Source organism: Solanum tuberosum, unplaced genomic scaffold (genome assembly GCF_000226075.1).
Source record: "Solanum tuberosum cultivar DM 1-3 516 R44 unplaced genomic scaffold, SolTub_3.0 scf00070, whole genome shotgun sequence".
Taxonomy (NCBI): domain Eukaryota; kingdom Viridiplantae; phylum Streptophyta; class Magnoliopsida; order Solanales; family Solanaceae; genus Solanum; species Solanum tuberosum.
In genome coordinates, this window is record NW_006238996.1 from 1,995,279 (window position 1) to 2,001,414 (window position 6,136).

Here is a 6,136-nt window from a genome sequence, read left to right on the forward strand (position 1 = left end):
GCACACTTAGTGGGATAGCTGCGTGATCCTACCAGTACACTGTGGTTGTGTACTGATACTGCACTTGCTCTTTCTTTGTTGAGTACAGACCATTTTTAGGCGGCTATTGACAGACCTTGCTTAGAAGATCAGTGATCGTCGTTCGAATTCAAGGGTGAGCCAGTTCTTCCAGGCTACCATGAATTCTCCTTTCGTCCATGTCCACATTTCGGACTTATACTTTCTAGTTAGTTATTAGTTCTATTAGGATTTTTTGTTTAGTATGGGCTTGCACCACTTCTTGTTTAGACTTTGGTTCATTGTTAGATGTTTTGGTACATTGAATTTCAGGTTAGTTCTTTTGGAAGTTTATGGGAACTTCAGTTTTTAGATATTATTCCTATTTTCGTATCCTTACATGCTTTAGTTTTGGTTTATTGCTTTGTTTGGGTTGTAGTAGTGATTCTCCCACAGGAGGGTTAGTGTGGGTGCCAATCACGATGGTCTGGGTCGTGAAAAAGTTGGTATTAGAGACTAGGTTCGTTGATCTTGATGTACCAAAACGAGTCTTGCGGAACGGTACGGGGACACCTTTACTTTTCTTCGAGAGGCAATAGGACTTTAGGAAATCTCTTTGTTTTCTCTTGTCTCCTTTCGTGCTATGACTTGATTCCAATTGATATCTGGTGATTCAAATTGGTATCTAACCTCCTTCACTCTTTTGTTCGCAAATAGTTAACACTAGATTCAACGGCGTCAGGCCCATAGCCCCCGTCAATGCTCCAGCTGAGGAATCTGCAGAAAGAGGTCGCGGTTGAGGTAGGGGTTGAGAAAGAGCTAGGGTTAGAGGCCGAGGAGGAGTGGCGCCTACTAGAGATAGGGTACCGGTCGAAATTGCTCCCTAAAATGAGGCCCCTCCCGTACATCATAAAGAGATAGAAGAGGATATTGAGGTTGACAATGTTGAGGAAGTTGGACAAGAGGAAGAGGTGCAGGCTGAAACTACCGGTGTTTCTCCATAGACCCAGTGTTAGCTCGACAGATAATGTCATTCTTGAAAAGGTTGGTTGGTCCTGGAGTGCTTCCTTCTGTTCAAGCAACTCAAGCTCCCACTAATTCCCTTGTTGCTAGCACTGCACCCAAAGATGGGTGGAACGGGAGGTAATGATGCTTTCTTCTATCCTTTGTTGGATTCTGTTATGACTGGTAATGAGCATGAAATGAGCATGAGATGTTGACTAAGTTTTTGAAGTTAAAGCCTCCTGTATTTTTTAGTTTTGAGAATGAGGATGCTTATGAGTTCATCTTAGACTTCTATGAGAGGCTTCATAAGTTGGGAATTATCCATCAGCACGGGGTTAAGTTCGTGACCTTTCAACTTCAGGATGAGGCTAAGCAATGGTGGAGAGCCTATATGGAATGTAGATCTTCAACTTTACCTCCACTTACTTGGACCCAATTTCATGCTCTGTTTCTAGAGAAGTATGTGCCTAGAACTTTAAGGGATCGCAAGAAGGATGAGTTCATGGCATTGGAGTAAGGTGGTATGTTTGTGGCTGCTTATGAGGCCAAGTTCCATGCTTTGTCTAGATATGCTACTCAATTGGTGACTACTAAAGGAGGAGAGGATCCATTTATTTATTAGGGGACTAAATTCTGAGTTGCAGGTATTATCTATTCACATGACCTCTGCAGGGAAGAGCTTTAATGAGGTAACAACCTATGTTAAGAAAATGGAGGGGGTGTGGTGAGATAGTCTGGCTAAGGCATTGGCAAAAGGGCCAAGCACTCGGGTAACTTTCAAGGTTCTTACTTCAGGGGTCTGGAAGGCCAACGCTTGCATCCAAGGCAATTCAGTCCGCTATGCCCACCTCTATAGGTAACTACTCAGGATATCCATCTCATAATTTGATTCAGGATAGCCAGGGAGTCGCGCCTTCGATGGGAGGCATGCCATCTTTTGATCGTACGTGTTACAACTGTGGAGAGCCTGGGCATATGCAGAGAGATTGTCTCCACCATGAGTGTTAGATTTCGAGTAGCATCAGACGAGAGCGGTGGTACCCGCGGGAAATGGTAATAATGGTAGAGGACTTCCACAAGGTGGGCGAGGAGGTAATCAGCAAGGCCGTGGAGGTAGAGAAAATGGTAATGCAGGCAGATGTAACGTGCAACCAGGCAGGGAAGTGGTTCGTCAAGATGATAGGGGTCAGTGTTACACCTTTTCGGGCAAGAATGAGGCAGAAGCGTCTGACACAGTGATCACATGTACTATTCTTGTCTGTGACTGGATGGATAATGTGTTATTTGATCCAGATTCTACTTATTCATATGTATCCATGCGATTTGCCTCAGAATTTGCTAATATTTATGATATACTTGATGCCCCCATCCATATTTCTACCCCAGTTGGAGAGTCAATCATAGTCACCCATGTCTATCGTGCTTGTCCTATTTTGTTTACGGGTTTTTAGACTTGGGCTGATTTGGTGATTTTAGATATGACTGATTTTGATATAATCTTAGGCATGACTTGGTTGTCCCCCTATTATGCTATGCTTAATTGTAATACTAAGTCTGTAACTCTAGAAGTTTCGGGAAGGGAAAAATTAGAGTGGGAAGGGGTGTACAAGCCTAAGCAAGCTAAGATCATATCCTCCATTCGGGATAGAAAATTGGTAGGGTAGGGTTGTTTTGGCTTATTTGGCTCATGTTAGGGATGTTGAGATTGAGACTCCATCTATTGAGTTTAGTCCTGTGGTGTCGAAATTTAGAGAAGTGTTTCCTAATGACTTGCCTGGTATGCCTCCAGATAGAGATATAGATTTCTGCATTGATTTAAAACCTGGTACCCGCCCCATTTGTATCCCTCCATATCGTATGGCTCCAGTAGAGTTAAGAGAGCTTAAGACCCAAATCCAAGAGCTTCTTGATAAGGGATTTATTCGATCTAGTGCTTCCCCATAGGGTGCCCCAGTTTTGTTTGTTAGGAAAAATGATGGTAGTATGAGAATGTGTATAGATTACTGACAATTGAATAGAGTCACTATTCGAAACAAGTATCCTTTGCCTCGAATAGATGATCTTTTTGACCAATTGTAAGGTGCATCAGTTTTCTCAAAGATTGATTTAAGGTCTGGCTATCATCAGTTGAAAATTAGGCCTGAGGATTTGCCTAAGACGACGTTTACCCACTATGGGCACAATGAGTTCCTAGTTATGTTTTTTGGTTTGACTAATGCGCCTGCAACTTTTATGAGTTTGATGAATGGGGTGTTCAAGCCATTTCTTGATTCTTTCGTCATAGTCTTTATTGATGATATTTTGGTCTATTCGAAGAGTGAGGAAGAGCATGCTGACCATCTTCGTATTGTTTTGGGTGTTCTTGGGAAACAAAGGTTGTATGCTAAATTTTCTAAGTGTGAATTTTGGTTGACTTCTGTGGCTATTTTTTGGACATGTAGTTTCTAAAGAAGGGGTAATGGTAGATCCTCAAAAGATTGAGGCAGTTAAGAATTGGGTTCGGCCTAGCTCCGTGACGGAAGTTAGGAGTTTTGTGGGGCTCGCTAGCTATTATTGTGGATTTGTGAAAAACTTTACTTTTATTGCCACTTACTTGACTAATTTGACCAAAAAGGAGATACCATTTGTGGACTAAAAAATGTATGGAGAGCTTCCAAAATCTCAAGACTCTTTTGACCACCGCACCTATTCTAGCATACCGGTGGAAAGTAAACATTTTATTGTTTATTGTAATGCTTCACATTCTGGTTTGGGTGCTGTGTTGATGCAGGATAAGAATGTTATAGCTTATGCCTTGCGTCAATTGAAGGTGCATGAGATGAATTACCCAACGTATGATTTGGATTTGGCAGCGGTGGTGTTTGCTCTTAAGATCTGGCGACATTATTTGTATGGTTTTAAGTGTGAGATATTTACAGATCATCGTAGTTTGCAGCATGTGTTTACTCAAAAGGATCTAAATTTGAGACAGAGAAGGTGGATGGAGTTACTAAAGGATTATGATGTGACCATTCAATACCATTCGGGCAAAGCTAATGTGGTGGCAGACGCTTTGAGTCGAAAAGCGGTAAGTATGGGTAGTTTAGCTTGCTTGAGTGTATCCAAGCGACCCTTAGCTAAGGAAATCCATACCTTGGAGTCTAAATTCATGCAATTGAGCATCTCAGAAAGAGGTGGGGTGTTAGCTAGCATTGAAGTGAGGGCCACATCATTTAGGAGATAAAGGTGAAACTGTTTGATGATGAGAATTTGAAGGAGTTTAGAAAGAAGACTGTGATTGGTAAGGCACAAGAGACCACTCTTGATGCGGAAGGTGTGCTCAATTTTAAAGGAAGAATTTGTGTTCCTAGAGTAGATTACTTGATTCAAAATTTGTTGGCGGAGTCTCATGGTTCGCGATATTCTATTCATCCGGGTGTGACCAAGATGTACAGAGATTTGAAGCGAATTTATTGGTGGCCGGGCATGAAGAATGATATAGCAAAGTTTGTGGCTAAGTATCAAAATTGCCAACAAGTGAAGTATGAACATCAAAGGCTTGCAGGTTTGCTTCAAAGAATGCCAATTCCGGAATGGAAATGGGAAACGATAGCCATGGATTTTGTGGTTGGTCTTCCCAAGACTTTGGGAAAATTTAATTCTATTTGGGTAGTGGTTGATAGATTGACTAAGTCATCCCATTTTATTCGGGTAGGAATAGATTATAATGCTTAACAATTGGGTAAAGTTTATGTGAAAGAGATAGTGAAGTTGCATGGGGTGCCCCTCTCTATCATCTCAGACCGTGGTACCCAATTCACATCCAATTTTTGGAGGAAATTACCTGATGAATTGGGCACACAACTCACTTTTAGTACAACCTTCCATCCACAGACAGACGGATAGTCAGAGAGGAGTATTTAAGTGTAAGAAGACATGTTGAGGGCATGTGTGATTGATTTTGTAGGGCATTGGGATAAATTCATACCTTTGTGTGAGTTCTCCTATAATAATAGTTATCACTCCAGCATAGATATGGCAAAATTTGAGGCACTCTATGGGAGGGGATGTAGATCACCCATAGGATGGTTTGAGGCTGGAGATGTGAAACATTTAGGGGTTGATTTAGTGAAGGATGCTCAAGATAAAGTGATGAGTATTCAAGCTAAGCTTTAGCAGCCCAGAGTAGACAGAAGAAGTATGTGGATCATAAGGTAAGAGACATGGTATTTCAAACCGGTGAGAATGTTCTTCTTAAGGTATTACCCATGTAAGGGGTGATAAGATTTGGCAAGAAAGTTAAGCGAAGTCCGCGATACATTGGTCCCTTTAAGGTTCTTGAATGTGTAGGACCGGTGGCGTATAGGTTGGTGTTACCTCCTAATTTATCGAGAGTTCATCCGATATTTCATGTGTCCATGTTGAAGAGGTAACATGGCGACGGGGATTATATCATTAAGTGGGACTCAATCGTGTTAGACAAGGACTTCCAATATGAAGAGGAGTTGATTGCAATTCTTGATTGTGATGTGCGTAAGTTGAGGACCAAGGAGATTAAGTCCGTGAAAGTTCAATGGAAGCATCGTCCAGTTGAGGAAGCTACTTGGGAGACAGAGAGGGACATGCGAGACAAGTATCCCCAATTGTTCATCGATTCAGGTACTACTTCATTCCTTCCTTAGCCTATCTTTCCTAAGTTGTCACTCGGAGACGAGTGATGGATAAATTTGTATCTATTGTAACGACTGGGTTTCGTCGTTATAGAAAATCCAACAGGGAAACATTGTGTCAGAAAACTTTTTCGTAGTAACTTGGAATTTCTCAACCTAGTCCAGATTTGGACGAAATTGGAGTCTTTTAGGTGTAGGGAAATCTGGTAACAGTCGGGTGATTTATTAATGATTTTGATTACATGAGTAGTTAGATAAGTTTTTAAGGAATCCGTACAACTTTACAGAATTGAATTCGGGTGAGTAGAACTCCCAGAATCGATCTTAGCGTGCACGATATTTTTCTGAGCGTCATTGGTTAAAGGTGTGTTCTGAAATAGGGGTCTTGGAATTATTAAAACAGCTTACTGTTTCGTGCAAGCCACTTTGGCGGTGGTTTTGGTCGGTCTGGCGGGGCCGCTGTAGCGGGGTGAGGGCCGCTGTGG